Genomic DNA, 12,471 nt, shown 5'->3' on the forward strand with positions numbered 1-12,471 from the left:
ATACAGTGACCATGACAGTTTCAGGGTCCCCCCCTTTTTTATTCATTTGAATTCTGAAGTGTTCTAAATCGATTTGACCAGCAAAAGTTAAAGTCAATATAAAAGCCAAAATTTATCAGTATTTTATCTTTATCAAAATTGACATTTTGTGTGTGACTCGAAAGTGCTGTTTCTAGGGTAACCTATGCCCGATTTTAATCAGATCAATAGACAGTACGAAGTTTTGTAGTATACATTATAATGTAGTGTTATGTATTTATGCTTTTTTCATATCAGTACAGAACGTGAAAATATCAGTTCAATAGATTTTCTGGTTCTAAAATTCTCCTATATTATGCAGTGTTACTACGTGTTGGTTTGCACGAATATCTGCCAACTTGTACAGGGAAGAAACTCAGTTAATGCCTAATTAGGCTGGCGACCGTATTATTAACAAATTGGTAGCATCTTCTGTGTTGCTTTTTGTCCGTCCTGACGTGTAGTTGTATTTCGGACTTACTTGACGTATCATTGTTATCACAGAGTGGGTGTAAGTCTGATTTGCCTCCATTCAGGTACACGCGGTCAATATCTATACAAAAATCCTGTCTCGTAAGGTAAACCCCACTCACGTACCAGAGTACAGGCTTTAATGAGTATTGTGTGCCCTGCGCGCACGTTACAGTCCGATTGTTATGAAATTGTACATGTACATCACATATACCGATTTCCGTCCTATTGGGATAACTCCTTCGTGGTGCGTCGCTTTTTTTTTTTTTTTTTGTCTCAGAGTATATTTTGTGTAGCCAGAGTAGATCAGCATTCCCAAAAATTTTGGATTCCACGGTACATTGCAACATGAACAAATCATGTGGAACGTGTTCACAGTTATGTGAGAAGCTCGAACCCTTTCTAAATAAGTGGTCCTGGACTAGAGAATTCATCACAGACCAGAGTATCGTCAGGAATGCACCAGAGGAAACTAATAGGATTTTGTGAAATGCTTGACACGTAACTGTAAAATGTCCTTTATTACTAACAGTGTAGGTTGGTAATCATCATCATAGTACAATAATCATATACTATTTACGTGTCATGCCATGCCTTGTCATATCAATATGACGACGTAATTAATGAAGCTCCTCCAGAACATCCGAACATTAAAAAAGCAAACACGTATCCTTACTCAATACGTGATGTGCCAGATATGAGAGCACAATTATAACATCTGAGGCATCACCTTTTGAGTAAGGATAGAGAAGTTCCGATGGGGCTGTATTAATAACATTGCCATATTGATACAAATGGTTCAAACGGCTCTGAGCACTATGGGACTCAACTGCTGTGGTCATAAGTCCCCTAGAACTTAGAACTACTTAAACCTAACTAACCTAAGGACACCACACACATCCATGCCCGAGGCAGGATTCGAACCTGCGACCGTAGCGGTCGTGCGGTTCCAGACTGTAGCGCCTTTAACCGCGCGGCCACTTCGGCCGGCATATTGATACAACATGACACGATACATAAATAGTATATGAACTACTACACTGCGATGATGGCCATCAGCTGAAACGGAAAGTGATGATAAAGCAGATATAGACAACTGTGTGTCATGCATTTTATTAAAAAATGAGCTGGAGGTTTGTATTTTTAGGTCGCAAAGTTGATAACTGATTTTTGACACCAAGATAGTCTGAGTGTAGACTAAAATGGATTGATACAATAAAGAAACAGTACAGGATATCAAATTATGTAAAGCAGTTCCAAATAATTGAATGAAATTTTAAATACTTTATATTTATTCAATCTTTTCTCCCCTCAAAACTGACTGACTGTTGCTTAGCTTCTCATGATTGGGTTTCAGAGTCATGTAGAATTTTTTTTGAAGGGTACCATATTTGCCATTGACCGTGAAAAGGGGCAAGTCATTTCCCATGCCCCCGTACATTTAACATGAGAACAGCACACTGCTTAGAGGATAATGACAGAGCAGAATATGAAAATACTGTTTTATTAAAGTCAATTGGTTTACAGTGGCTGTACATACTGACTTCCAACTGAAAATATATCAAATACGTTTAACATCGTGCAGGTCATCTTTGGTGTTCTCTATGCTTTCTGCGAGTGTGTGCAAATGGAAGCATGCTGGATGTGGGACAGTCGAGGCAGTTACCGACATATAAAAAGAAAAGCAGCCCTCTGACGTCGCCACAGGCACGCAGCGTCTGGTGTTGACTGCATGAAAGTCACCACACTGTGGGGCGGGTGGTGGAATTATTACTTACTGTTATATAATGTTGTTTGGTTTGTAATGTAATGTAGATGCAGAGAAGATGCATTTCCCGGCCGATTAACCATATGTGAGGCGGCGGGTGGAATTAATTGTTATATAAATGTTCCTATTATTTATGCTGTCTTTTGCCATTCTCAACACTGGCTCTGTAACTACAATATTGGCAACCAGAAAGTGATTAACAAAACGTGAAGCCTGTAATTAGAATTCGTAGTGCCCACTTCATCTGAGAAATACACTTATAGCTACAGCTTATAGCTCTGAGGAATTTGGAGATTGTCTGGGATTCATAATCAAAAAACGATCCTGTAAAAACGTTCACTATATTCTGAATATCACAGATGAAAAAAAAAAAAAAAAAAGGAATCCACACAATCCAACTACCAGAGCAGTTCAGAGTCTAATGCGCTGATGCAACTATAACTGTCCAAATTAAATGTTTAAGTGAATGCTCGCCATAATTTGATGATAATGTTCATCAAACGCCACGCTAAATAATAGTAGAATGTCTGTCCCGCGGCGGCACGTGAAAATACAACAGACGCAAACTGAAGCTAGATAATGAAAATCATCCCAGAATTAACACTTCACTCGAAAATGATTTCATGGTTACGCGTATCCCGAGTAACTTAATACGGCATCCGAGGCTGTTTGTAGCAATGATACCGACGCGATGCGACTCCTGACACAGATGGTGCGCTAATCAGCATCTGGAGAGAACTGGGCCTTCCTCTCTCACGCAGCGTTCTTATATATAAAGCCGCGGTGCGGATGGCTAAGGGAACGCCTGATCAAATCGGCTCTCCCGACTAGCCGCTGGGCTAGTAATGCACCACTTTAAGTTATTGAATAAATCATCGCTTCCTTTGCTGATGGCCGATGAAGCTCTCAATTTAAATGTGAGTTCAGCACACAGGTAAGTAATCATAATAAAAGTCTGACGTGACTAAGTCAATTATTTTGGATGAGAGAATTAATTTAATTACACTGCACGCAGTAGACGAGCTCTGAACTTGCCCTTTGGAGATACGCTATCGCTATAGTTTTATAGTTATTCAATTGAAATTCTCACATATTTATGATTATAGCGGATCTCCATTCTACTTAAATTTAAAGATCCTAGCCTTATTTATTAGCCTACTTAATCTATCTTGCTTCCTTAATTTTTAAGACAAAAACCATAAAATCATGAATTTCAACTAAAATCTTAATTTGTGAGATCCAGAAGACTGTTTCTACTACATTATTATGAAAAAGGAATCTAAATATAAATTTTTAAGTCTCTAGCTCTTTTCTGTTGCGCCTATGATTTTTACAGAAAAATGTCCAAATTTCGAAAATGGTTAAAGCTATTGAACTGACATTCAACACATATTGATTTAGTATTACTCCTGACATGCTAGAAACGTTTCATGTTATTTACTTGATTTTTAAAGTATTGCGCAACATTTATGACGTCAGAGCTAGTTACAGCGGAGTAGGCTGGCACACAATGGAAAGACTGATGTGAATTTTATACGGCGTGAGTGGGCTGCTTCCCTGCAACACCGATCCAGGCACGGATGGTGTCAGCCACTGTGCGTTTACGACCAAGCAGTGTTGTACAGCCAAGCTGAGGCCAGGGAAGGGACTCAGCCAGTTCGAGGCTGGCGTTATCTCGTCTCCTGAAGAGTGCCTTCGGGAGGTAACATACTTAAGATTTCCTAGAGAAACACATCTTGCAGAAAAATGAGAGCCTAGCCTCGAGTGAAGCATTTACTGTCAGGGACCTCTGATGTGAGGTTGCTGGCTGTGAAAAAGCGCTATTAGTAAAAACGTTTGTGACTTCACAGAGACTGAACACAAGTGGCAGTTTTTTGGAAGAAGAAGTGCGAATCGAAAAGTTATTGATGTTTTATTGTGGCGTATTTTTCTTGGAGAGATTTTTGTGGGTGAAGCAGCCTCCTCATTGGCTGCCTGAATGATCATATTCTGCAATTTGTGGGCATGTCTTGTTTAGCGAGGAAGGAATACTAGGCTGTATAGTTCAGCGAAAAATCTTGAGAGTTCGCTGGGAGATTGGGAGGTGTGCGCATCTTTTTCATATCAGTAGAATACGTTCGGAGATGGAGAGTGTAATTGATGTGAATGTTATTTAACTTAAGTTTCCTCTGCCTGGTCCACTGATGAATGAATGGGAAATTTTCATGCTTCACAAAATTTATTCACATTAATTGACATCCGAACTGCACGTTTGTCATGTAAACAAAACACGGACAGACTTCACTGGTCTCTTTGACTTCCAAAAGTAACTTCAAAACTGACTTGTAGCAGCATCGCTGCATCGCTTTATATAGAATTTTAACAATAGCTTCCAAAATAAAGCATTATTAATTCTGTACAATTTTGATGTTACAATTAAAATGTTCAAAACGTAATGAAACTGATGTTACAGCCGAATAAGGTATAAAATACAATATTGAATATCAGTCTTTTATAGTAATCTCTTTAGTTTTCTTTAAGAAAATCATTCTGAACTTTAATTACAATAATGTCTCTTGTATTATTTTAGTTACCTAATTAATTACAGTTTGGAGCTGGTTACTAATATTGAATGATAGTACAGAGCTCGTGCTTTATACGATTACATACATAAAATGCACAAATAAGGCCTGAAATTCTGGAAATTGGAAAACTGTGAGATGTAAACAATTGGAGGGTTAATTAGACATGTAATTACAAAGCATATTAATTGCACAGAAAGACATAAAAATGAATAATAAATCAAAATACATAGCTTGGTATTAACTTTTAAGCAGTTTCCCAAGATAGTGAGGTCTTCTGTTACTAGATTTTTAGATTATCATTTTGTTAATGAGAAGAATAGATTATTCATGCTAACATCTCTGCTGTCTCTAATTATTTATTGCTAAGGACTTACTACTTCAATTTCTTGATTAGTTACTTAATTTAGTATATGTACATAATTTTATCAATGACAACAATCCACTGATAACTATGACAACGCTCGTCCCAGATCATTCCACATGCCTTCGCAATGAATATCAAGTTTTTTATCAAATAGAACAGAATGATACATATAAAGACATACATACAAGGCCTTAGGAAGCACTGAATTGTCCGATAACTATCCGGATGCATATAAAAAAAGGTAGTATCGGACATATCATATGAGTTCTGGGGGAGGCTGTACCGTTATAAGAGCCATGCACATTTAGTGCACATCTTAGGGAGTGAGCAGGGCCCAGAGTTTGTGTCGACATAAGCTTGCTCCTCTTCCTGTACCACAGAACCACATGCACAACGTGGGCATCTCATGCTGAATAACTGTGGTGAGCGTAATTAATAGTGCTGGCATCATGGGACAACTCTTGGTCCATATTTGCTAAAGTCATTGTGTTGATCAGTCTGAAGTCAGAATTGCGTTGGTAGAGTTTCTCAACGACTATCAGACCAATGGTAACTGTACTCATTTATTTATAAGTTCGTTGGTACCTTTCAGCACAGTTCCTGTTGCGTCTAAGGGGCATATTCTTTTGTTTGTTCAAGTAACGCTGAAAACCAATAAGTTCAAATGGTTGAAATGGCTCTGAGCTCTATGGGACTTAACATCTGAGGTCATCAGTCCCCTAGAACTTAGAACTATTTAAACCTAACTAACCTAAGGACAGCACACACATCCATGCCCGAGGCAGGATTCGAACCTGTGACCGTAGCGGTCGCGTGGTTCCAGACCGAAGCGCCTAGAACCAATAAGTTTTCTTAGTAGAATTCACATAAGGGACATTTGTGAAGTCAATTGATATTCTTTGAGAGTAAGGAGCATTTAATATGTGTTTTAATTGAATAAATTACTGTGTTAATCCCAAGCTTGTTCCTGTTAACACCTTCCAGTCATATAAAATTTATTTCTTTGTAATTCTCCACTTTAGGATCCTTCGCTAGGTTTATAAATTCTTCGAGACATCCATTCCATTGTGCACAATAATTACAGCTTGGATCTCGAAGAAATGTCCGGATCTTAATTACGTTCCTGGGTCAAGGCAAACAGTTTTAGACACAAGGAGTTTTGCAACTGTAGAGATTATTTACTTCACAATTGCAATTCGCTGTTGACTGTAGATAATATTTATTTCACATTTGCTCTGTACATGGTGAAACGATGTAAGTTACAAAAAGTGTTGCCTATATTAACATCCTCTTTAAATGTTGCAGTATTCTATGAAAAGTCTTACTTCTGACTATGTCTTGTGTACATGTCAGAGGACTATAGAAATTGACACGTGTTGACGCAAAATTTTATCGAGTGAGGTGACGCAGTGGTTAGTACATGGACTCGCATTCGGGAGGACGACGGTTCAAACCCTCCATCCTAATTTAGGTTTTCCTTGATTTCCCTGAATCGCTTCAGGCAAACGCCAGGATGGTTCCTTTGAAAAGGCACGGCCGATTTCCTTGCCAATCATTCCCTAATCCGATGGACCGATGACCTCGCTGTTTGATCCCCTCTCCCAACCCAACCAACCAAGCAAAATCATTTGCAGTACCACCTCATAATGACCTTGGTGCCAAAATTGCAATTATGAAATAAATAATCTCTACAGTCAAAAGGGAATATAATGTCCTTTAAAAGAAAACTGACCAATTTTCAAGCATTTCTAATCCATTCTAAAAGAATTAATGTGGCAGATGTTCAAATCGGCTTCCAGCACCATATTTAACATCTTGAACTGTATAAAAAGTGGCTGCGCTTCAGGTATTTATTACCGTTAGGTGCAAATGGTAGCCCTTGAAGGACCACATCAGATGAGGAGAGGGGGAATGATCGAGCACTTACTGTTCACATTACGAGGGGTAAATTTGTAATCACGGCATCTAAAAAAATCAAGTTGCGACCTTAAGGCTTGACTTGTTGTTAATGATGGTGTTCGTCTTTCTCTGCACAATCAGCTTTCAGAGTGACACATTTTTCCCAACGCTGGAGGACCTGAAGCTGAAACTACTTCTCCAGTCATACTTCAGTCGTACTTAAGGCCTGTCGTAGGTCGTCTACCGCTGTGATACCCTCTCTGTTGCTGGTTGCAGATTTTCTTCACTGATGGGGCCCCTGGGTTTTAGGATCATAAATGTGGAGCCAGGTTTTTTTCTCAGTCACTAACCTAGCCAAAAAGTTCTGTACAGAATGAATATGGGTGACAGCAACTCTCAACTTACGCTTTTCTCTGTTTATCTTTCAAACATTTCACTGATATCCTCCCTATGTCTATGCTGTTGAAATGCTGGGAGGTGTACAGTATTTCGTCTATCTATTTGGGCAACATTCGCCGGTCCTTAGCGACGAACATATGGACGGCACCGCTTGTAGCAGAGTTTGTTGAAGTTGTGGGCCGTGTGCTATCTATTTGGGTAACATTCGCCGGTCCTTAGCGACGAACATATGGACGGCACCGCTTGTAGCAGAGTTTGTTGAAGTTGTGGGCCGTGTGCTGTGTGTTTCGTCTTCAACGCTGAAATACACAGTCTCGGAACGAGGCACCCTCGTTTTGACAGCGCTGTAGTAAGGGCACGCCTTCCGTATTGTTTGTCACATCTGAATGCGGATATCCCGTCCAAGGAGGAAACAAAAGAAAACTTTCAAGTGGATCGGGACGAAGTCAGAAGGGACTTTTCAGCCTCCCACCCTGCCGCCACCCCGTACGCGAATGCATTTGAGTGGTTCAACCTTTGCATATACGTCTTCATTGGCTTATCATCTATACCCCTATATCATCATCAACTTGCTGAGAAAGCTACAGTTCCCCAGGTTGCCTTCTACGATACAACGCCCTTCCAGGAAGCTATCAAAGAGCCTGCAGAACAACTACGATGATCAGCTGAAGGCGGTTATTGCGGGTGGTATGTGAGCTGAACTTTGCAACAATGGCAACGTACGAGGGTCATTCTATGTATAATGCCTCAAATTATGTTTCACAGGCATTAGTTTACATAGGAAACATCCTTACTTGCTTCAAATCTGATGTTTCTCCTGCACGTGAGCAGAGGTTCCACTTTATTACGACAGATGACAGAGCCGTAGTGAACCATCGAAAAGGCGTCTACGAAACACACTCGTTACAAGCAAAGTGCTGTCATTGTATTCCTGGTTGCGGAAAGCAAAACAGTGGTGAATATACATGAACGTTAATGTGCGGTGAACCGTAATGATACAGTTGCTAGACATTCCATTGTGCGGTAGGTGAAAAAGAAAGAAAGTGCAAAAGTTGGGCACCATGATCGGGCATGTTGGGGATGCCCTGCTACGGCCACTGTTCCCAACATGGCGAAACGCATGAATGCCAATATTCGTGCAGACCGGCCCATCCCAACTCAACAACCAGTTCTACAGCTATTGGTGAGCATTGGAAGTGCGTGTGCAGTGATCGAGACCCTTGGATATTCAAAGGTGTCGTCAAAATGGCTTCCACGAGTGCTCACAATAGATCACAAGATCGAAAGAGAAGCAATTTCAGCTGAACTGTTAGAGCAGTTCAAAATGGTTCAAATGGCTTTGAGCACTATGGGACTTAACATCTGAGGTCATCAGTCCACTAGAACTTAGAACTACTTAAACCTAACTAGCCTAAGGACAGCACACAACACCCAGTCATCACGAGGCAGAGAAAATCCCTGAGCCCGCCGGGAATCGAACCCGGGAACCCGGGCGTGGGAAGCGAGAACGCAACCGCACGACCACGAGCTGCGGACGTTAGAGCAGTTTGAGGCGCATGGAGATGCCTTTCTGTCACAGGTCGTGCTTGAGTTTGAGCCGGAAACAAAAACCAGGTACTGGAGAGGCACCACCTGTAATCATAAAAAAACGAAGAACTTCAAGGCAGGTTCCTTTGCTGGGAAATTTATGATGGCGGTCTTTTGTGGCAGTGGTGGTGTCATTCTCGTGGCTGGGTTGCCAAAAGGGGCACTCATCAATTTACAGGAATATGTGGAAACTCTGAAGAAACTCAAAAACCGTCCCCGTCTGTTCAGTCTGAAAATAATCCAAGAGAAATCCTGCTCCAAAGAGATAAAACACTCCCACACTCATGTTTTGAAACTTGTGAACAACTCGTCAAGCTGGGTTGGACGTCATAGCCTTATCCACTATATAGTCCAGACTTGGTACCTTAGACTTCACTGTCCTTGGGCCATTTAAGAATTCTCTACGAGGGACTCAGTTTGAAGATTATGAGAGCGTGTTTATGTAGTGAAAACATGGATACGAGCACACTGGTGTAAGGACATGGAATGTGACAAAGATTACGTTGAAAAATAGCACCTGTAAAAGAAAAATTGACTGGTAATTTCACCATATTCTAACTCTTTAGAATAGATATGTTCTGAGAAAAAGGTGTGGAGCATTATTCATTGAGCGACCCTTGTACGTCCTTGAATTCTGTGGCTACTGCATAGATCTTCTGTCACATGACCTCAACCTTACGCTGCTGGACAGAACTGATGCTACAAAGAGCCTTGGATCCTGATGTCTACATGCTTACACCAAGTGGGCCCACGTCAGGTGCATTTATCATGTCCAAATCATTCCTGAGCATATCTCCTCCTTGTTTAGTGTGTTCATTTGTACCATTATGAGGTGTAAATTTTCATCCTGTTTTTTGTTCCGCACATGCTATCAGCTCAAAAATAAAGAGAAAAATTGATAAACTGTTTATTTTCTGCTCAAATAATAACTGTACAGAATACTATAGGTAGCCTCCAATGATCTCATTTCCCACTAACTTGTAAACACATCAGACAGAAAATTAGTCCCCTGCCCCCAAGATTCATCAGACTAACATGGCCTCTGTTCTCGACAATGGCCTCAATTTGACGAGGAAGAGAGTGCATATGTTTATTCATATACGACGTATCCAACTGATGCCACTACTTCGTGATTAGATCTCACACAGCAACGAAATTGCTGGAAAGTTGATTGCAACGCTTCACCCGCTGTTCCAAATAGTCCCAGACATTTTCTGTGGGATAAGTATCGGGTGACTTAGCGGGTCACTCGAGGTGGGATTGGGTGCTTGACTATTCGTCAAATCAGGAACGTGTGCATCCAGCACTGTGAACATGTCTGCTGTAGAAGGAAGGGCAGGCCACAGTCACTGGGGATGCTGAAATAAATATCTCGGTTCATTCTGTTAGTAACCTGAATGAATAATCTCAGGTCCTGGTACAAAAACCGTCACCAAAATTATCATAAAACCACCTCCACCCTGAAATGCATTCCCCACCCCCACACGCACATGAACACTGCGGGTGAAACACCCTCATTGGGCAGTCAGTCGAGTCGACGCATTGCTTCAACTGAAAAGAAGTAAAAACACATCTGTCGGACCTCCAATCAGCTACCGCACAGTGTTATTTGGCAGATTGGAGACGTGCAGTTTTACGTCGCTTGTGAAAAATCATCTTTTGGGGGGTACCCGATTCCAGGTGTCAGTTCTCAATGTTCGCTTGTAAAGTACTGAAGTGCCTTCACTGACGGTAACGATTCATGTCGGCTTGAAATGTCCCCTTAGAAAAACTAATGAATTACTGTGCTGATAAACTACTTACATTATTTGATTCTCAAACAGCTGAGCAGAATTGAACGTACTCAGACATTTCGCTCTTTACCTATTCTGATCAACACTAAACTGACACACAATATTTTTTAGTGCAACGCAGTCTGACTTTTAATAATCCCTACAAAAGAATGGCCCTGACTAACAATAACCTATACCATTCATGAATCACTTACCTCAAAAAAATCTTCGTTACTCTAACTACTGCAAAACAGCGAGTGCCAATACTGCCAGCTAAATAAGAGATTCTAACTGCTGAAGGCACTAACTACTGATAGGCAGTCATCAAATGAAAGATTTTAATAGAGAACAAACAATTTATTTACCTTAATAGTGTTCAAAAGTCATTATATATATATATGTATATCAGTTCATGACATCCAGTCTTACAAATTTACTGTCTCTGATGGACACACGTCCAGATCATCCGCTCTCAAAACTCCGCCATCTCTCTCCCCACATCCACCACTGCTGGCAGCTCATCTCCAACTGCGCAACGATACGCGCTGTTAACAGCCAACTGCCCAACACTACAATAGCATATACTCCAACAATGCCCAACACTAAACTAGCATGTACTCCAACAATGCAAACTAACCACAGCCATCACACAGCACAGTCAGTGATTTTCACATAGAGCGCTAAGTGTCGTTACCAATATAAAAACCCAAACAGCCTACTTACATAACCCCCATGCTCCCCAAAAAAAAAATTTACAAATTGTTTTGGGTAGTGGCCAATACAGATTTGAAAAAAAAAATTTCATAATTACAATAACAAAGATATCAAATGAACACACTTATTGATACAATATTGGTCAAAAGCAAACATTTTCTGACAGTTCATAAAGACAGTCCTGATCATTCATCACAGTATTAATTATAATTTTATGCACAAAGTCTGAGAAGTAAAAGAAAATGCACACGGAAGTAGTGTATTTCCACGCAGTCTTGAAGTAATGTTGCCCTTCCACAGGAAGAGAATGCTGACTCTTGACATGCAGACAGGTAATGGTCCACAACAGAGCAAACACACAGCAGAGTCAGTCGAAGTTAAAGAATATTGGTAGGTAGGCCATCACAGAGCAGACCCACTGTAGTCCTGGTAGAGATTATGGCATTGGTGGGCCACCAGAGGTGCAGATCCACTGCAGTCCTTGTAGAGACAATGGTATTGGCGGGCCATGAAAGATGCAGACCCACTGTAGTCCTTGTAGAGGCAGCCAGCAGCCATCTGTTGCGACTGTGCAGGTGCACAATCACCATTGAAGAGTCTTGCAGACAACATAGCAGGTCAATAAACCACCACTTATGCACTCACAAAGTTTTTGGAATTGTCTTTAGAAGCAGCAATGCTGTTAACCAGTCCCTTGCTGAATTATTAACACACGTGCAAGCACTAACAGTCCCTTTTTTCACATATTGTGCATATACTATGACCAACAGAACTATGTGCAGTGAAATGAATGCTTACAAGTTACTTAATTTGATGAACGGGTGTCAATTACAATTTTATAACATGAGAATACAATTACAAAGATACAGAAAACATCATTAAAACATAACAATACAGATAACATTTATAGGAATA

This window comes from Schistocerca americana, chromosome 3, assembly GCF_021461395.2.
Source record: "Schistocerca americana isolate TAMUIC-IGC-003095 chromosome 3, iqSchAmer2.1, whole genome shotgun sequence".
Classification (NCBI taxonomy): Eukaryota; Metazoa; Arthropoda; class Insecta; order Orthoptera; family Acrididae; genus Schistocerca; species Schistocerca americana.